Below are 23,031 nucleotides of genomic sequence, written 5' to 3' on the forward strand. Positions count from 1 at the left end.
AGTTTTAGAGTCGAAAAATAAATCCTTCACCACGAAAACTTGCAAAGCATTATTTTTCAAAAAAGTGGTTTTTACCGTACTTAGGTTGTTTAAATTGGATTTTCGGAAATTTTCTGATATGGAGGAAGGTCCGACGGTCTGTTGTACAGGTTTCAAGTTTTTAGAGTCATCGCGTGTATGCTTCCGTCTGAAAAATACGTAAATTTAGATTTTTTGGTGAAAAACTTCAATAAATGAACAAGGACCGTGGGGCAGCCTAGAATAAAAAAAAAATATCGACTATTTGCGTATTTTTTTGTGTGTTAACCGTTTTAGTGACCTGTCTGACAATGCGTATAAAGTTTTAGAGTCGAAAAATAAATCCTTCACCACGAAAACTTGCAAAGTATTATTTTTCAAAAAAGTGGATTTTTACCGTACTTAGGTGGTTTAAATTTGGATTTTCGGAAATTTTCTGATATAGGAGGAAGGTCCGACGGTCTGTTGTACAGGTTTCAAGTTTTTAGAGTCATCGCGTGTACGCTTCCGTCTGAAAAATACGTAAATTTAGATTTTTTGGTGAAAAACGTCAATAAATGAACAGAAATCGTGGGGGGCCGTAATATAAAAAAAAATATCGACTATTTGGCGTTTTTTTTGCGCGTAAACCGTTTTAGTGACCTGTCTGACAATGCGTATAAAGTTTTAGAGTCGAAAAATAAATCCTTCACCACGAAAACTTGCAAAGCATTATTTTTCAAAAAAGTGGTTTTTACCGTACTTAGGTGGTTTAAATTTGGATTTTCGGAAATTTTCTGATATGGGAGGAAGGTCCGACGGTCTGTTGTACAGGTTTCAAGTTTTTAGAGTCATCGCGTGTACGCTTCCGTCTGAAAAATACGTAAATTTAGATTTTTTGGTGAAAAACGTCAATAAATGAACAGAAATCGTGGGGGGCCGTAATATAAAAAAAAAATATCGACTATTTGGCGTTTTTTTGCGCGTAAACCGTTTTAGGGACCTGTCTGACAATGCGTATAAAGTTTTAGAGTCGAAAAATAAATCCTTCACCACGAAAACTTGCAAAGCATTATTTTTCAAAAAAGTGGTTTTTACCGTACTTAGGTGGTTTAAATTTGGATTTTCGGAAATTTTCTGATATGGGAGGAAGGTCCGACGGTCTGTTGTACAGGTTTCAAGTTTTTAGAGTCATCGCGTGTTCGCTTCCGTCTGAAAAATACGTAAATTTAGATTTTTTGGTGAAAAACGTCAATAAATGAACAGAAATCGTGGGGGGCCGTAATATAAAAAAAAAATATCGACTATTTGGCGTTTTTTTGCCCGTAAACTGTTTTAGGGACCTGTCTGACAATGCGTATAAAGTTTTAGAGTCGAAAAATAAATCCTTCACCACGAAAACTTGCAAAGCATTATTTTTCAAAAAAGTGGTTTTTACCGTACTTAGGTGGTTTAAATTTGGATTTTCGGAAATTTTCTGATATGGGAGGAAGGTCCGACGGTCTGTTGTACAGGTTTCAAGTTTTTAGAGTCATCGCGTGTTCGCTTCCGTCTGAAAAATACGTAAATTTAGATTTTTTGGTGAAAAACGTCAATAAATGAACAGAAATCGTGGGGGGCCGTAATATAAAAAAAAAATATCGACTATTTGGCGTTTTTTTGCGCGTAAACCGTTTTAGGGACCTGTCTGACAATGCGTATAAAGTTTTAGAGTCGAAAAATAAATCCTTCACCACGAAAACATGCAAAGCATTATTTTTCAAAAAAGTGGTTTTTACCGTACTTAGGTGGTTTAAATTTGGATTTTCGGAAATTTTCTGATATGGGAGGAAGGTCCGACGGTCCGTTGTACAGGTGTCAAGTTTTTAGATTCATCGCGTGTTCGCTTCCGTCTGAAAAATACGTAAATTTAGATTTTTTGGTGAAAAACGTCAATAAATGAACAGAAATCGTGGGGGGCCGTAATATAAAAAAAAAATATCGACTATTTGGCGTTTTTTTGTGCGTGAACTGTTTTAGGGACCTGTCTGACAATGCGTATAAAGTATTAGAGTCGAAAAATAAATCCTTCACCACGAAAACTTGCAAAGCATTATTTTTCAAAAAAGTGGTTTTTACCGTACTTAGGTGGTTTAAATTTGGATTTTCGGAAATTTTCTGATATGGGAGGAAGGTCCGACGGTCCGTTGTACAGGTGTCAAGTTTTTAGAGTCATCGCGTGTTCGCTTCCGTCTGAAAAATACGTAAATTTAGATTTTTTGGTGAAAAACGTCAATAAATGAACAGAAATCGTGGGGGGCCGTAATATAAAAAAAAAATATCGACTATTTGGCGTTTTTTTGCCCGTAAACTGTTTTAGGGACCTGTCTGACAATGCGTATAAAGTTTTAGAGTCGAAAAATAAATCCTTCACCACGAAAACTTGCAAAGCATTATTTTTCAAAAAAGTGGTTTTTACCGTACTTAGGTGGTTTAAATTTGGATTTTCGGAAATTTTCTGATATGGGAGGAAGGTCCGACGGTCTGTTGTACAGGTTTCAAGTTTTTAGAGTCATCGCGTGTTCGCTTCCGTCTGAAAAATACGTAAATTTAGATTTTTTGGTGAAAAACGTCAATAAATGAACAGAAATCGTGGGGGGCCGTAATATAAAAAAAAATATCGACTATTTGGCGTTTTTTTTGCGCGTAAACCGTTTTAGGGACCTGTCTGACAATGCGTATAAAGTTTTAGAGTCGAAAAATAAATCCTTCACCACGAAAACTTGCAAAGCATTATTTTTCAAAAAAGTGGTTTTTACCGTACTTAGGTGGTTTAAATTTGGATTTTCGGAAATTTTCTGATATGGGAGGAAGGTCCGACGGTCCTGTTGTACAGGTGTCAAGTTTTTAGAGTCATCGCGTGTTCGCTTCCGTCTGAAAAATACGTAAATTTAGATTTTTTGGTGAAAAACGTCAATAAATGAACAGAAATCGTGGGGGGCCGTAATATAAAAAAAAAATATCGACTATTTGGCGTTTTTTTGCCCGTAAACTGTTTTAGGGACCTGTCTGACAATGCGTATAAAGTTTTAGAGTCGAAAAATAAATCCTTCACCACGAAAACTTGCAAAGCATTATTTTTCAAAAAAGTGGTTTTTACCGTACTTAGGTGGTTTAAATTTGGATTTTCGGAAATTTTCTGATATGGGAGGAAGGTCCGACGGTCTGTTGTACAGGTTTCAAGTTTTTAGAGTCATCGCGTGTTCGCTTCCGTCTGAAAAATACGTAAATTTAGATTTTTTGGTGAAAAACGTCAATAAATGAACAGAAATCGTGGGGGGGCCGTAATATAAAAAAAAAATATCGACTATTTGGCGTTTTTTTGCGCGTAAACCGTTTTAGGGACCTGTCTGACAATGCGTATAAAGTTTTAGAGTCGAAAAATAAATCCTTCACCACGAAAACATGCAAAGCATTATTTTTCAAAAAAGTGGTTTTTACCGTACTTAGGTGGTTTAAATTTGGATTTTCGGAAATTTTCTGATATGGGAGGAAGGTCCGACGGTCCGTTGTACAGGTGTCAAGTTTTTAGAGTCATCGCGTGTTCGCTTCCGTCTGAAAAATACGTAAATTTAGATTTTTTGGTGAAAAACGTCAATAAATGAACAGAAATCGTGGGGGGCCGTAATATAAAAAAAAATATCGACTATTTGGCGTTTTTTTGCCGTAAACTGTTTTAGGGACCTGTCTGACAATGCGTATAAAGTTTTAGAGTCGAAAAATAAATCCTTCACCACGAAAACTTGCAAAGCATTATTTTTCAAAAAAGTGGTTTTTACCGTACTTAGGTGGTTTAAATTTGGATTTTCGGAAATTTTCTGATATGGGAGGAAGGTCCGACGGTCTGTTGTACAGGTTTCAAGTTTTTAGAGTCATCGCGTGTTCGCTTCCGTCTGAAAAATACGTAAATTTAGATTTTTTGGTGAAAAACGTCAATAAATGAACAGAAATCGTGGGGGGCCGTAATATAAAAAAAAATATCGACTATTTGGCGTTTTTTTGCGCGTAAACCGTTTTAGGGACCTGTCTGACAATGCGTATAAAGTTTTAGAGTCGAAAAATAAATCCTTCACCACGAAAACTTCAAAAGCATTATTTTTCAAAAAAGTGGTTTTTACCGTACTTAGGTGGTTTAAATTTGGATTTTCGGAAATTTTCTGATATGGGAGGAAGGTCCGACGGTCCGTTGTACAGGTGTCAAGTTTTTAGAGTCATCGCGTGTTCGCTTCCGTCTGAAAAATACGTAAATTTAGATTTTTTGGTGAAAAACGTCAATAAATGAACAGAAATCGTGGGGGGGCCGTAATATAAAAAAAAATATCGACTATTTGGCGTTTTTTTGCCGTAAACTGTTTTAGGGACCTGTCTGACAATGCGTATAAAGTTTTAGAGTCGAAAAATAAATCCTTCACCACGAAAACTTGCAAAGCATTATTTTTCAAAAAAGTGGTTTTTACCGTACTTAGGTGGTTTAAATTTGGATTTTCGGAAATTTTCTGATATGGGAGGAAGGTCCGACGGTCTGTTGTACAGGTTTCAAGTTTTTAGAGTCATCGCGTGTTCGCTTCCGTCTGAAAAATACGTAAATTTAGATTTTTTGGTGAAAAACGTCAATAAATGAACAGAAATCGTGGGGGGCCGTAATATAAAAAAAAATATCGACTATTTGGCGTTTTTTTGCGCGTAAACCGTTTTAGGGACCTGTCTGACAATGCGTATAAAGTTTTAGAGTCGAAAAATAAATCCTTCACCACGAAAACATGCAAAGCATTATTTTTCAAAAAAGTGGTTTTTACCGTACTTAGGTGGTTTAAATTTGGATTTTCGGAAATTTTCTGATATGGGAGGAAGGTCCGACGGTCCGTTGTACAGGTGTCAAGTTTTTAGAGTCATCGCGTGTTCGCTTCCGTCTGAAAAATACGTAAATTTAGATTTTTTGGTGAAAAACGTCAATAAATGAACAGAAATCGTGGGGGGCCGTAATATAAAAAAAAATATCGACTATTTGGCGTTTTTTTGCCCGTAAACTGTTTTAGGGACCTGTCTGACAATGCGTATAAAGTTTTAGAGTCGAAAAATAAATCCTTCACCACGAAAACTTGCAAAGCATTATTTTTCAAAAAAGTGGTTTTTACCGTACTTAGGTGGTTTAAATTTGGATTTTCGGAAATTTTCTGATATTGGAGGAAGGTCCGACGGTCTGTTGTACAGGTTTCAAGTTTTTAGAGTCATCGCGTGTTCGCTTCCGTCTGAAAAATACGTAAATTTAGATTTTTTGGTGAAAAACGTCAATAAATGAACAGAAATCGTGGGGGGCCGTAATATAAAAAAAAAATATCGACTATTTGCGTGTTTTTTTGCGCGTGAACCGTTTTAGGGACCTGTCTGACAATGCGTATAAAGTTTTAGAGTCGAAAAATAAATCCTTCACCACGAAAACATGCAAAGCATTATTTTTCAAAAAAGTGGTTTTTACCGTACTTAGGTGGTTTAAATTTGGATTTTCGGAAATTTTCTGATATGGGAGGAAGGTCCGACGGTCTGTTGTACAGGTTTCAAGTTTTTAGAGTCATCGCGTGTTCGCTTCCGTCTGAAAAATACGTAAATTTAGATTTTTTGGTGAAAAACGTCAATAAATGAACAGAAATCGTGGGGGGCCGTAATATAAAAAAAAATATCGACTATTTGGCGTTTTTTTGCCCGTAAACTGTTTTAGGGACCTGTCTGACAATGCGTATAAAGTTTTAGAGTCGAAAAATAAATCCTTCACCACGAAAACTTGCAAAGCATTATTTTTCAAAAAAGTGGTTTTTACCGTACTTAGGTGGTTTAAATTTGGATTTTCAGAAATTTTCTGATATTGGAGGAAGGTCCGACGGTCTGTTGTACAGGTTTCAAGTTTTTAGAGTCATCGCGTGTTCGCTTCCGTCTGAAAAATACGTAAATTTAGATTTTTTGGTGAAAAACGTCAATAAATGAACAGAAATCGTGGGGGGCCGTAATATAAAAAAAAATATCGACTATTTGGCGTTTTTTTGCCCGTAAACTGTTTTAGGGACCTGTCTGACAATGCGTATAAAGTTTTAGAGTCGAAAAATAAATCCTTCACCACGAAAACTTGCAAAGCATAATTTTTCAAAAAAGTGGTTTTTACCGTACTTAGGTGGTTTAAATTTGGATTTTCGGAAATTTTCTGATATGGGAGGAAGGTCCGACGGTCTGTTGTACAGGTTTCAAGTTTTTAGAGTCATCGCGTGTTCGCTTCCGTCTGAAAAATACGTAAATTTAGATTTTTTGGTGAAAAACGTCAATAAATGAACAGAAATCGTGGGGGGCCGTAATATAAAAAAAAAATATCGACTATTTCGTGTTTTTTTGCGCGTGAACCGTTTTAGGGACCTGTCTGACAATGCGTATAAAGTTTTAGAGTCGAAAAATAAATCCTTCACCACGAAAACTTGCAAAGCATTATTTTTCAAAAAAGTGGTTTTTACCGTACTTAGGTGGTTTAAATTTGGATTTTCGGAAATTTTCTGATATGGGAGGAAGGTCCGACGGTCTGTTGTACAGGTTTCAAGTTTTTAGAGTCATCGCGTGTTCGCTTCCGTCTGAAAAATACGTAAATTTAGATTTTTTGGTGAAAAACGTCAATAAATGAACAGAAATCGTGGGGGGCCGTAATATAAAAAAAAATATCGACTATTTGGCGTTTTTTTGCGCGTAAACCGTTTTAGGGACCTGTCTGACAATGCGTATAAAGTTTTAGAGTCGAAAAATAAATCCTTCACCACGAAAACATGCAAAGCATTATTTTTCAAAAAAGTGGTTTTTACCGTACTTAGGTGGTTTAAATTTGGATTTTCGGAAATTTTCTGATATGGGAGGAAGGTCCGACGGTCCGTTGTACAGGTGTCAAGTTTTTAGAGTCATCGCGTGTTCGCTTCCGTCTGAAAAATACGTAAATTTAGATTTTTTGGTGAAAAACGTCAATAAATGAACAGAAATCGTGGGGGGCCGTAATATAAAAAAAAAATATCGACTATTTGGCGTTTTTTTGCCCGTAAACTGTTTTAGGGACCTGTATGACAATGCGTATAAAGTTTTAGAGTCGAAAAATAAATCCTTCACCACGAAAACTTGCAAAGCATTATTTTTCAAAAAAGTGGTTTTTACCGTACTTAGGTGGTTTAAATTTGGATTTTCGGAAATTTTCTGATATGGGAGGAAGGTCCGACGGTCTGTTGTACAGGTTTCAAGTTTTTAGAGTCATCGCGTGTTCGCTTCCGTCTGAAAAATACGTAAATTTAGATTTTTTGGTGAAAAACGTCAATAAATGAACAGAAATCGTGGGGGGCCGTAATATAAAAAAAAAATATCGACTATTTGGCGTTTTTTTGCGCGTAAACCGTTTTAGGGACCTGTCTGACAATGCGTATAAAGTTTTAGAGTCGAAAAATAAATCCTTCACCTTGAAAACTTGCAAAGCATAATTTTTCAAAAAAGTGGTTTTTACCGTACTTAGGTGGTTTAAATTTGGATTTTCGGAAATTTTCTGATATGGGAGGAAGGTCCGACGGTCCGTTGTACAGGTGTCAAGTTTTTAGAGTCATCGCGTGTTCGCTTCCGTCTGAAAAATACGTAAATTTAGATTTTTTGGTGAAAAACGTCAATAAATGAACAGAAATCGTGGGGGGCCGTAATATAAAAAAAAATATCGACTATTTGGCGTTTTTTTGCCCGTAAACTGTTTTAGGGACCTGTCTGACAATGCGTATAAAGTTTTAGAGTCGAAAAATAAATCCTTCACCACGAAAACTTGCAAAGCATAATTTTTCAAAAAAGTGGTTTTTACCGTACTTAGGTGGTTTAAATTTGGATTTTCAGAAATTTTCTGATATTGGAGGAAGGTCCGACGGTCTGTTGTACAGGTTTCAAGTTTTTAGAGTCATCGCGTGTTCGCTTCCGTCTGAAAAATACGTAAATTTAGATTTTTTGGTGAAAAACGTCAATAAATGAACAGAAATCGTGGGGGGCCGTAATATAAAAAAAAATATCGACTATTTGGCGTTTTTTTGCCCGTAAACTGTTTTAGGGACCTGTCTGACAATGCGTATAAAGTTTTAGAGTCGAAAAATAAATCCTTCACCACGAAAACTTGCAAAGCATAATTTTTCAAAAAAGTGGTTTTTACCGTACTTAGGTGGTTTAAATTTGGATTTTCGGAAATTTTCTGATATGGGAGGAAGGTCCGACGGTCTGTTGTACAGGTTTCAAGTTTTTAGAGTCATCGCGTGTTCGCTTCCGTCTGAAAAATACGTAAATTTAGATTTTTTGGTGAAAAACGTCAATAAATGAACAGAAATAGTGGGGGGCCGTAATATAAAAAAAAAATATCGACTATTTCGTGTTTTTTTGCGCGTGAACCGTTTTAGGGACCTGTCTGACAATGCGTATAAAGTTTTAGAGTCGAAAAATAAATCCTTCACCACGAAAACTTGCAAAGCATTATTTTTCAAAAAAGTGGTTTTTACCGTACTTAGGTGGTTTAAATTTGGATTTTCGGAAATTTTCTGATATGGGAGGAAGGTCCGACGGTCTGTTGTACAGGTTTCAAGTTTTTAGAGTCATCGCGTGTTCGCTTCCGTCTGAAAAATACGTAAATTTAGATTTTTTGGTGAAAAACGTCAATAAATGAACAGAAATCGTGGGGGGCCGTAATATAAAAAAAAAATATCGACTATTTGGCGTTTTTTTGCGCGTAAACCGTTTTAGGGACCTGTCTGACAATGCGTATAAAGTTTTAGAGTCGAAAAACAAATCCTTCACCACGAAAACATGCAAAGCATTATTTTTCAAAAAAGTGGTTTTTACCGTACTTAGGTGGTTTAAATTTGGATTTTCGGAAATTTTCTGATATGGGAGGAAGGTCCGACGGTCCGTTGTACAGGTGTCAAGTTTTTAGAGTCATCGCGTGTTCGCTTCCGTCTGAAAAATACGTAAATTTAGATTTTTTGGTGAAAAACGTCAATAAATGAACAGAAATCGTGGGGGGCCGTAATATAAAAAAAAATATCGACTATTTGGCGTTTTTTTTGCCCGTAAACTGTTTTAGGGACCTGTATGACAATGCGTATAAAGTTTTAGAGTCGAAAAATAAATCCTTCACCACGAAAACTTGCAAAGCATTATTTTTCAAAAAAGTGGTTTTTACCGTACTTAGGTGGTTTAAATTTGGATTTTCGGAAATTTTCTGATATGGGAGGAAGGTCCGACGGTCTGTTGTACAGGTTTCAAGTTTTTAGAGTCATCGCGTGTTCGCTTCCGTCTGAAAAATACGTAAATTTAGATTTTTTGGTGAAAAACGTCAATAAATGAACAGAAATCGTGGGGGGCCGTAATATAAAAAAAAATATCGACTATTTGGCGTTTTTTTGCGCGTAAACCGTTTTAGGGACCTGTCTGACAATGCGTATAAAGTTTTAGAGTCGAAAAATAAATCCTTCACCACGAAAACTTGCAAAGCATAATTTTTCAAAAAAGTGGTTTTTACCGTACTTAGGTGGTTTAAATTTGGATTTTCAGAAATTTTCTGATATTGGAGGAAGGTCCGACGGTCTGTTGTACAGGTTTCAAGTTTTTAGAGTCATCGCGTGTTCGCTTCCGTCTGAAAAATACGTAAATTTAGATTTTTTGGTGAAAAACGTCAATAAATGAACAGAAATCGTGGGGGGCCGTAATATAAAAAAAAATATCGACTATTTGGCGTTTTTTTTGCCCGTAAACTGTTTTAGGGACCTGTCTGACAATGCGTATAAAGTTTTAGAGTCGAAAAATAAATCCTTCACCACGAAAACTTGCAAAGCATAATTTTTCAAAAAAGTGGTTTTTACCGTACTTAGGTGGTTTAAATTTGGATTTTCGGAAATTTTCTGATATGGGAGGAAGGTCCGACGGTCTGTTGTACAGGTTTCAAGTTTTTAGAGTCATCGCGTGTTCGCTTCCGTCTGAAAAATACGTAAATTTAGATTTTTTGGTGAAAAACGTCAATAAATGAACAGAAATAGTGGGGGGCCGTAATATAAAAAAAAAATATCGACTATTTCGTGTTTTTTTGCGCGTGAACCGTTTTAGGGACCTGTCTGACAATGCGTATAAAGTTTTAGAGTCGAAAAATAAATCCTTCACCACGAAAACTTACAAAATATTATTTTTACCGTACTTAGGTTTTGATAATGTTGAATATATTAAAAATATGTAAAAAAAATCTTACTGGGTACTTAAATAATCATATAAAATTTAAAATAGACGCTATATAAAATATTATCATGACAGTTGGATTAAAACTATTATGATTATTATTTTCTACAATTATCATGTACTATAGTCTGTAATACACAAAATTATCGTTGTCTAGTCCAGGCATACGCTCCCCGTATTTGTCTTGGACGGCGGGTGATGACGACGATGGGCTCTATCGTTTACTGTCGCATCGAATATTCACGAGTGACAACTATGTCGATCGAGGACAGACGGCGTCGATCAAGTGGGCGGATGACATAGATACAATGTGAGCTTCAACGGAAACCGTCGCTAATATTCATGAACTAACTCATCTCGAGTTTATTGAGTTCGAATACTACGACAACTACAACCACGACCACTGCCGAGGAAACATGTTCACTGTTTTCTTGGTAACAGCTTTGTCGCGTTCCATCATCGTTTACGCTCAACAGGTAATGATCTATCTGCTTCTCCGTAATCGACCAGCCGGCTTCAGAGCGCCAGAACTAACAGACCATCCGGAACACTGTTGGCTATTGGAACTGCAGCGACTACGATTGCGTTGTTCTACACGTCGCTGTCCATTTCGGATATATATTATTAGCTATTTTTTCAATGACCTGTCTCGTCATATTATAACGATAACCGTCTGGATCCTGTTCCGGTTTGCAGTGACCGGTCTACGCCTTTACAGCCACCATTACGGTACCACAGGCAACAACGACACGACACCGGCACCACGTCTCAAACGCACATGGTGGGACCGGAAGACAAGTCGGTACGGACGAGTATCGGCCGCTGGTCGTCTCGCTCTCTTGCGTGAACCTTCTTATCGACAGCAGCGACAACGCTGCCTATTCGTACGTAAGACCGCGTAAAGCATAATTGTGCATTCTCTTTTATGTCGTCAACACGATTACGTACGGTTGTGTATGCAATGTTGCCATTTAATTGTTATTGTCAATTCGTTAAATTTTCTTTAATGATAAAACAAATTGTAAAATATAAAAATGTAAAAATAAAATAAAGTATAAAAATAATCATTATTTAAACCTTGGTATATGTAGCAAAATACTTGAAACACTTAACAAATATTTTATTATAATTTTAAGAATCAAATTTTAGTTTATTTATAAATAGTTAACATATTTCAATGCATATATCGCAAGCATTTGTGTAAGTAAAATATAATTTATAGAAAAAAAATTGTTATTTAAAAACAAAGTAGTCCAGTTACATAAAATATAATACCCATCCTACGGTTAATAATATTTGAATTCAACACTTGTCTAATTCTAGAATTGTACTTAATATTATTATATAATAAATGATATACAATATACTATATAAATCATTTATAATTATAACTGTCCATGCCCTATGATATAATAATATTTTACTGTAAATATTTAGATTAGATAGACAGCTATTGGAGCTGAATTATTAAAATTACAACAGATTGATAGGTAGATTGATTTTCTTATTTTTAGTTTTTAATAGTACAGCTAAAATAAATAATTATTACTCACAAATTAATGTATAAATATTTTAGATAATATAAATTATATTATAATTTATAATAGTCATTTTACAGATATATAATAATAATTGGGTACAGCATACGCCTTATAATAATAAAATAAAATTCTTGGTGTTTTGCTAATATCATATGAATGCATTCAAATAATTAAACAAATACACAATAAATTAAACTATGTAGCTACTAATAATGATAAATTATAATTTAGTTCAATAAAGAAACCTAGAAATAAAGCTTCAAAAACGGGTAATGTATATAAATATATATATGTGTGTGTGTGTTGCGCAGGCCTGATTTATCATTCAGTTGTAAGTTCACACGTAGTATATATAAAAAACAAATTCATACACATTTTTTGAAATGTTTTTTTTTCATCTACAATGAACTATATGTCTTTTATAAGATACAATAAAATGTCTATTAGACATTATAAATAGGTTTTATATTATCATTAATATGTTGCTCTACGCATAAATGTAATCAAATTGTCTGTACAATGCGCCGTACTAAACGAGTAATGTGATACACGTCATAATGTATTACTATTATATATATATTTGTTTGGTCATTTTAGATTTAAATATAGGTGTTTTTAGCTATAGATAATTACTAAACAATAAAAATTATGTATTAATCATTCATTACCATGGACTCCTGTTGGCGGTTTGAAAAAAAAATAATTTTATGTATTTTTAAGAGCGTAAAAACATGTTAGACTTGAAAAACATATGTGCGATAGCGGAAGAAAATTCTTTAGTGCCCCTGGGGATGAATCTTGAAATAAGCCTTTATAGGTGACAGGTATTTTTGATGGAAGTATACTTACTTGTGTATTTCCCTCTCGAACAATTCGCTAATTTTCGGACGATTAAGTTTTTTTGCAATAATTTCAATAATTAGGTACTTCCGAATAGCACATCACTGATTAATCAATAATAATTTTTATTGATTTATATGTTATGTATTTTTTTTCAATTGTAACTCGAATACCTTAGTACAGTTCTAGAATGGACTACCAAAAAATATTGTTCATAATCGAATAATGTTAGAAATAAAACTCCCGTATATTGGTTCGTGGTTACGTACTTTTGTTGAATTCCCATATTCGTAAATCAACCGGATTACCAAGTAGCAGAGATTAAGTGTTGAAATATTTCAATAATATTTGTACAAGAGAAAAATAAAGAAAAGTAGTTAGTTTATTACTGGAGTAAATTATAGGAGAAAGAAAGTTTTACATGGCTAAAATATTATATGTATGTATACTTCTAAAAAAAAACATGACGAGATGGAATAAAAAGTACCGCACGATGGGGGACATTAGCCTACCGAACGGTATGACCGTCGGTGCAATGCCTGAATACTCCGACTATTTCCACATTGACTACACTGGAGGTATCAATCAGTACAATGCAGGAATTCCCTAACTATGCACTATTGATTGATACTAATACTGTCCGATAGGTTTTTATGGATGTCTTTCACCTTCAATGCGCATGTCTGCCCGGGTGGGTCTTGCTGTAGCAAGATCAGGTGAATGACTGTTGACCTGTGGTGGGTCGTATGGTCTTTTATACTCGTGTTATTGGTGATTAACTCCGGCGGTCCCGTGTTCTGTGACGGAACCACAAACTACAATCGCCGATAACGATACAAAATTTTAATAATATAATAATAGGTATGCAAATAATAAATTAATTAAAAAAAATATAATAACAATAGTATGTCATATGATTAAAATTATAATAATAATAAAAATAACAATATATACATAATGATTATCGATAATAAGATATTATATAATAGGTAAAAAGAATAATAACAATATGATTATAATAATTATATTAAATATGGTTTAAACATATAGGTATAGTTTAAAATGTTTAAATATAATATAAATATAGATTTTTTTTTTCAAATATTAAATGGGAAAAAAAAGTTATAAATATTTATTAATTGAAAAAAACAAGAGTTACTTAAAACAAATACTACACATCTATACATATTTATAAAATACTTATATATTAAAATATAGCACGGTGTTTACACAAACTTAATAAAAACAATTATTTCCGATAGTTATAATTTATAATATTATTATAATAACATTAAAATATTCAATTTTAATATTTTTAAGTAGAAAATTGGCTCTAGTTCCTAGTTAGGTTAGGATCTCTATTATCTATTCTAATACTAAAATAATAAGTTGTAGATGAATAATTTATATTAGAACATACAACAATATTCAAACAGAGTCATAGATGTCTGACAATCGCAGAAACTTAAGTAAACATAAAAACGTATTGAACTACAATATTTAATTAATTGATTAATTCAATTAATCCATACGTTTAAACATTATAATTCATACGTTTATATGACTACATGAGAAAGATATACAATTTAGCACATATTTTTGTAATAAGTGATGAAAATTTAATTATTGTATTTGACTGATTATGTATTAATTTTCATCTAGTTATCATTGTATAATGAGTTACCTATTTCAGAATTAAGGGTATTTTATAAACAGTTTTTCAATATCACATATTTTTTATGAGTAGATAATTTTTGCTTTTACATACAATGCTAAGTTCCAATATTGATTAAGTGTTATAACTTATAAGTATTAGGAACAAAAATATATTTTTTTTTTTCATTTAAAAATGAGTTCATTGAAATATTTGTTTTTATAATAAACTTCAGATTTTACAAAATAATTTAAAACTTTTTGTGATGAGCATTGACAAATCTACGTGAAAAAAACTACAACATATTCAATGACGATTCTAAAATTACGGTTTTATTTTTTTTTAAACATTTTACAGAACGGTTTAAAACTCAATTAAATTAAGTACAATAATAATTATAATCAAAACTGATGTAAAGTATATTATTAACAATAATAAAAAATAAACAGTTTAATAGGTATGTAGTTTATAAGTTCATTATATTTATTTAAAGAAAACAAATAACAATATTATTTAGTTAGCGTATTATTTTATAATCATTTATCATAAATTATAATATAAATATGAATAAATACATTACGTTTTATGTCATGTCTATAACCAACATACGATAATTAGAAATAATACTAATTACTAAACACCAAAGTACTATAGATTAATTAATAGGTATATAGTCAGAGGCGTGGCAAGGGTGGTAAAAAACGAAAGAATACCGTAAACGGCATAAACGCTCATTCAATTTGTGCTTTTTCACACCTACGTATCATTTATTACTTATATATGACCCTTACGATCTAATACCAAACTCGGTTTAGAAAAGTTTACAGTACCGTCACTAATTTAACCTTATACCTAACATGAAGTGATTCAGAAGAAACTTGACGAACTTTAATATTATTAAAATTAATACGAAGTAACACTCCACAGAAATAAAGCCACAGAATAAATTAATTGTCATTAATTCCAATATTTAAGTACATGAGACTCTAATTACTAATATTACAGGCTTGTGGTTTTCATATAATTCTCATGATATAATATGTTAATTATTATAAATATTAATACTTATTATTTTAAATTGATTTCTTACACACAAACATTGCCATTTATTAAAATACATAAAAAAATAGTTGGTGGACTAAACACAGACAAATGAAAACACGTTATCTTGGTGACCCTGATTTAAATATTATATTTTGTCGTAGTTACATGATACATGCATTATCACAACAGTAACTTTAAATACAGATTCTTTGTCGTATTCAAATTATCTATATATATATAGTGTAGAATCCATTTATTTTGGGACACCACATATATATAATATACACAATAATAATAGAGAATGATTAGCATAGTCCAAACATGTATCGGTTTGTTAGTTATTCGGTTAATATGCCCAATGTGTCCCAATTAACTAACCAGTACACGCAACACTAACGAAAATAATAATAATTTATGTACACATGCAGATCCCTAATCACCGAAAGTAACCAATTATATAACATATCGTGGCAGTGAGGCTAGCGGCAATTGTGAATAAGACAGCGGACAGTAGTACTGGAGAGTCAGACAGCGGACAACGGTAAACGATAAATAGTGTCATATTAATTGGCAGAGACTGTGCGAGGTGATTTGATTGGAATATAACTTTTGGCTGTGCCGATCAAGAATTTCCAGATACGATGTTGATGCACACACATCGACAGCGACCGGATGCAGACATAATATTATAGACATATATTAAAGACATATCTTTAACCGTTGGCATAACCGACGAGGCGATAATTATTATCCATTATCAGAAACTGTGCGATGCTGTACTTGCTGCCTCGTATTTTCTGTCATCGGATATCGACTTCCGAGTTATGTCACCGGTGATCGCCTATTCCGCAGCACTTTAATTGCATATTAATCACCACTGTCATCGCGCACAATAACATCGCACACCGCATCTGTTTGCCGTCCGTCACTATGGTTACGCACAGTAATAAAAAAAAAAGGTTCACGATATTCTTCTACCTCCTACCGGTCAAAACTCAAAGTAATATTATATTTCGAGGTGACTAGAGCCGTATACTTTTTATTCTTTATAAACTTGTCCCGTCCGTGTACACTGTGTTGTGCCATAGACTATTCGTAGTTTCATTTATTTATAATTTTCGTTAGTCATTATGTGTTATAAATGTATTTAATAAGTTAAAACAATCGGAGAGTACCGTAAGTAAAGAATGGCAAATCAAACGACTCAATGTAATAGCGATATAAGCTATGTCTGAACTCCGGATACTAACAAAATACATAAGTCATGAGGATATATTTTATAAACTTAGTGTTGTCTAATATCGAAAGAACAATCACATAATAAAACATTGTTATTAGAATTCATATTCAGAATAAAGTATAAACATGGAACGACATTCTAAACAAATTTTCTAAAACTTAAAGATGAAATCGTTATTATATTAGTCATAAGTACCTCGCATCGTTATTTAGATTTAATTAGATCATAATATCAATACAATTATCAAAATTATTTAATTTATAACGTATGCATTATCTCGATACTTATTGTCGAAAAAACACAAAAAAAACTTTCATATAATTCGATATAAAAATAAATATAGTTTTGTTTTATTTAGTGTCTGATGTCAGCATTACAAAGTAGAAGCACACCGACGACAGTGTCGAACAAGATTGGTTGCCCGGATTCAATGCAGTGCACGATCGAAGGTTAGGTTCGAAACGAACGCGCGAGGTTCGGTGATCGTCAACGGCCACCACTTGCAGGACGTACAACCCGACGACAACGAAGTGAGATTTACCGATCTGCCGGCAGTCGTGTGGGACACGCAACACAGCGTCGTAGTGTGCGAGCCCACCGCGTCTTTCGCTGAGTCACGGGCAATTTTCGTAGCGATCGGCAATTGACCGACGTACTCCTTGTACAGGAGAGCGTCGCCTCGACCCGACGTACCGTCCCCACCGACGAATAATTGCCGGTGTATCCCGATAGCTGGTGACATGTGTGTGCGTCTCGACCCGTTGTTGTCTCCGAAGGAAAAATCAGTACAACGTGTCAAAAGCCATCAATAACCCGCCCGTGGCATCCGCAGGAATGCAGGATCACGAGACCTGCACAAGAACACTGTTGTTGGTTGACAGTTGTTCGACCTTTTATTAAGTTATAACATATTATAATATTGTCAATTGAATCAACAATCTGTTTTTTTTGTTTTAATATTATGTGTTCTAATCATATAATATAAATGTCACATTGTCACAACAATAATAGACCGTGTACTTGTGGGTAATCGAAATACTTGGTATTGTGCTATTACTTACCTGTGTGATTAAGTAGAATTATAATATAGTAACTCAAAAAAGTTGAAGAGGTCCCTGAGCAAGATAAGTGAGTTCTAGTGTATGTTTGATGAGTAGGAAGGTGTATGTATGTCAATAATATAATTTCGGTACATACTAATGTGATTTAAAATGTTTCAGTATACGTATAGTTCAATCGAAATTAGTGAAATATTATAATTAAAAAAAAAAAATTAAAAGTACAGTACAAATCGAAGTCGTCCTTTAAAAAAATTATATCTACTGGCCGATTAGGATGATAAACGTAGGTATCTGTTGGCTAATAATACAAACATCGCAATAATTGCGCATGGAAAATGTCCGAAATTCTCGGTGCCTATGACGGATAAAATTTATTTCGAGTTTATTTTCATTTCAACAGTCCTAGACGTTTAACATGATTACTACCTTTTCTCCACATTAAGCCACATATTAATATTAAAGTAGCTGTCTTATAATATTCGACTTTATTAATAACGGCATTAGCATCATCCATATTGATCTACTCAATTGGTAAGTGTTTTAATCATTATTCAAAGCATGATGCGAGTATGCATGCAGAACAACAGCCGTAGTAGATCCGACGTACATCACACGTTGTTCAAAAATATTACAACTGTAGAAGTCTTACAAATTGTCATGAGCCAACCAGAAGACGTCATTATGGAAACACCGGAGATTGAAACTGTGGAGTTGGTCAACAAAGAACAAATTTTTCGAGCTTTTGCAAGAGATATTTAAAAAAAGTGACTGCAAAATAGGTTCAATAGTTAGTAGCTCAAACTATCAAAAAGAACACTACTTGTAAGAATACACCTGAAAACAATTTGAAACCAATGAAAAAAATATACAACCAGATAAAGGTGTTAAAAAGTGTAGCGCTGCAGCAGCAGTTTATGGGACTGATGGACAGGAATTTGGTCAGAAAAATCAAGAATTCCCCTTGTCGGGTGAAATTATTTACGTTTTTATGTTACGGGCAAAATAAGAATTCGGACTTTTTGCACTTCACCCGATTTTCAAAGGCAAAGTTGAAATAATTGTCCGGGCGTTGTATACAGTGCCCAATTCGATTTCAGCACTATAGGTTAAATATTGATTATAATAAAAATTATATAAATCTTACAGGGTACTTAAATAATCATAAAAAAATCTAAAATACATGCTACGTAAAATATTTTCATTACAGTATAATTAAAAATATTATGAATATCATATTCTACAATTATTAGGTATTATAGTCTGTAATACACAAAATTGTCGTTGTCTAGTCTAGGTAAACGCTCCCCGTATTGGTCATGGACGGCGGGTGGTGACGACGATGGGCTCTATTGTTTACTGTCGCATCGACTATTGACGAGTGACAACTATGTCGATCGAGGACAGACGGCGGTGATCATGTGGGTGGATGACATAGATACAATGTGAGCTTCAACGAAAACCATGGCAAGTATTCATGAACAAATTCATCTCGAGCTCAAAGAGTTGGAACACTACGACAACTACTGCAACAACCACTGCTGAGGAAGCATCTTCACTGTTCTCCTGGCAACGGCTACGTCGCTTTCCGTCGTCGTCCACGCTCAACGGGTAAAGATCTATCCGCTTCTCCGTAGTCGACCAGCCGGCTTCAGAGCGGAAATCAAGCATTCGCGCCGGAAATAACAGACCATCCGGAATAAAGCCGGCGATTGGAACTGCGGCGACTACGTTTGCACTGTTCTACACTACGCTGTCCAGTTCAGAAATCTATTATTGACTATTGGCTCTATGGGCTGTCTCGTCGATGTACACCGATTACCGTCTTGAGCCTGTTCCTCCCGCGACAGCGTATGTTCATTTTTCACATCCAACGTATAACTGAATTATAGGTCACATCGTTCTCGAAATCAATGACGGTTCACACAGTTTTTCTACACAGAGTTTGGTACCAGGTGCTTATAAGACATGTGATAAATGATACGTGTACGTGTCTTAACATTTTAAAATTTATAATTCATATATAATTAAAAACAAAATACAAATAATAATAATATAATAACATAATATTTAATTTATTTTAATTTTATCTATAAATATCGATACAATAGATTTGTGTGAGTAGCAAATCGGTGTGACGAGCTGTAGTGGGTCGATGCGGTAATAGTTTATGTCACCAGGTAATATTGCCCGCTGACAGTCGATCGTTTGTGGATAGTGTTTACTGCACGTCTTGGAACATTACTGGCACTAGCTGTGCGGTGATAGTGCATAGCGTTAGTTTTTATGAGACACGGAATGGAAGGGAATAGAAAATATTATAAACAGTAAACTATAATAAAAAAATATGTATTGAGAATATCGGAATTGATAAACAATTCCGACACTAAAAATAAAATAATAATAAGTAGTCGTGATACGTTGTATTGATAATGATTAATGAATTATAAAAAATATTCAAAACTAAATGACAATAACAATTTACAATAATATGATAATATACTTAACCGGTTAGGTAAGTAATTATTTTTTATCAATATTAAGGGTAAGGTCGATTTGCACTCATTTTAGTTCGTTTGCTCTAATGCAAGATTCAAGGCGTAGGTGACATAGGCCCATACAAAGGGGCGGAATTTAAAATGTTTGTATTATAGATTTTTGAAGTATTTACATGTAAGGTGCGGCAAAACTCAAGTTTGATAGGTGTGTTTAAACACTTGAGCCGGACCTGATTGCACTTAGGTAAATAAAGGTAATGGCTGAACTGCACTAATTTAAAAAAAAGGTAAAGATCGAACTACAATCGGGTTTAAAAAGCAGTGCAATTCTACACCGCCGTCAGTGTACCAATACATTGTAATGCTGATATCAGACTATCAGAGTCTAAATAAAACAAAATTATATTTATATTAATATCTAATAACATATTAAGTTCCTACTTATGTAACTATACTACCTTGCCGTCATTTTTCGACAATAAGTATCGTGATAAGGCAAACATTATAAATTAAATACTTTTAATGTTGTATTGATATTATGATTTAACTAAATCTATGTTATGAGACTAGGTACTCATGATTAATATATTAATGATTTAAAAATCATATTAATTGTATTCGCTGTCATATTTAAAGTTTAGAAAATTTGTTTAGAATGTCGTACCATGATTATCCTTTATTCTGGATATTAATTCTAATAATAATTTTTATTGGGCGATCTTTATTTCGATATTATACAATACTAAGTTTATAAAATATCGTAGTATCAAGACGTTGCTTAACTCTCTAATACATTGAGTCCGATTCACGTACCGATTGGTCAACAAATCAATTTACCGACACCCGATATACCGACACACTATATTATGATGAATTATACTTACTAATTAAACTATATCATTTTTTATTGTTTTAAATTGTTTGTATAAATCACGAATATTGTTCAAGTCAAATATTAAAACTATAAATTAACATTATAAGCTTCTGTTTTATAAATGAAAATGAAACATTATTGCATTTAAGTGTTCTAAAATACAAATCGTACCATTTTGTAACCTAAAATTATAATTTAAAATGTTACAAAAAAATGTATTATTATATATCGTAAACGCATTACCTATCTTTTGAAAATGATAACCTTTTTTCTTATTGTCTATATTTAGTTTTAATCTTTGTGGTAGATTGCAGTTTTTTGTGCTATGAGGTCAAGCTCGAAGTTTGTTTGTTAGTTTTTTAGCTCTTTGATTAAATTAAAATATTTGGCTTTTGTCTATCAACAGCTTTATTAAGAGCTGCATGCCATATTTCAAGGTGGTTATGGTCCTTGCTCCATCTGTATTAAAATGACTACTCATATTGCTATTAAATAGACAAATATCTGGATCCAAGTATGTTTCGGTAAAATAATTTAATAATTTTAGCTTACCTAAAAAAAATGATTAAAAAAATTAAGTTTTGCTAAGTTATAACCAATTACGTAAAAAGTTATATGTACTTTCTGACTCAATTTGTTTAATAGGAACTAAGGCTAACGAACGAAGACGACCAACAACTTTTTTAATATTACCGGCAAATGTATAATCGTAAGACTTTGAACTTTACGCCAAATAGATCGATCAAAGTGAAATAGACATTTTTTTATGGGTATATCAGAACCAAAGCACTGCCGAATGGAGACAATCATTCCAATTTCAAAATCTATTTGGAAACAAGTAGGATTGAACCTTAATCTTTTCTCAGTGCCGCTTTTTTTTATTTCAAACATTTTCAAATATGTCGATGTACCTTTATTGGGCAATAATGCGTAAGCCCAAAAAAAATATATTTTAACATTTAATACTTAGTATTTTACTAAATTATAAAATTATATTATAATTACTAGTATAATTACTAGTGTATCATCATTCCTATAACAAAGCAGTGTAAAGTATACAATTTGTGTAACATTTTTGTGTTGACTTAAATGTGCCATCCATAAAAACTGTATTACCAGAACAAAGACGTCGAAAAAATCCTTCGGTACCAAATATAACGATTTTATTATCCGTACCATCACATCCTGTAGGTAATAATATTATTATTAGTAATAGTATTTATAATTAAATCGTTTAAATAATTTAGAATAAATACCTAAAATAAAATCTTTTCCATCATTCGTTGATAGCCAATCACCTTCAATATCTAATTCAGACAGCTTTTTAGGTAATGTTGGCATTAACTTCATATATTTCCTGTATGCTAAACTTTTTACACTGGTATAAATTGGTATAGCATCCTATAATTTACTTGTGCGCGATGACAGTGTGTGATTAATATTCGATTAAAGTGCTGCGGATTCGGCGATCACTGGCAATATAACTCGGACGTCGATATCCTATTACGTAAATACGAGGTAGAAAGTTCACTACCGCACAGGTTCTGGTAATGCATAATAATTATCGCTTCGTCGGTTATGTCCACGTTTATAAATTTTATGAATACATCCCAATGAGCAATTAACTTACTTTTTATTATTATTAACTTAAATTCATTCATATATAAATTCGGAGCTGAGTGATGATTTCATAGCACATTTGGCTATATCTACCCTTGCCACGCCACTGGCTATATACCTATTTAATACTCATATTGTACTTTAGTGTTAGTGATTAGTATTATTTCTAATTATTGTATGTTTGATATGGACATAATATAATACGTAAACTATTTATTCATATTTATATTATAATTTATGATAAATGCTTTAAAATAATACGCTAACTAAAAATATTGTTATTGTTTTCTTTAAATAAATATAATTGAACTTATAAACTATAATCTATTTAAAAACTGTTATTTTTATTATTGTTAATAATATACTATA

The 23,031-nt window shown here is 33.2% G+C and overlaps 1 pseudogene; it reads right to left on the bottom strand.

Annotated features, from left to right (window-relative positions):
* Positions 1-20,497: 20,497 nt before the first annotated feature.
* LOC113549839 lies at positions 20,498-22,598 on the bottom strand (annotated as a pseudogene).
* Positions 22,599-23,031: the final 433 nt, after the last annotated feature.

This window comes from Rhopalosiphum maidis, chromosome 1 (assembly GCF_003676215.2).
Source record: "Rhopalosiphum maidis isolate BTI-1 chromosome 1, ASM367621v3, whole genome shotgun sequence".
Lineage (NCBI taxonomy): Eukaryota > Metazoa > Arthropoda > Insecta > Hemiptera > Aphididae > Rhopalosiphum > Rhopalosiphum maidis.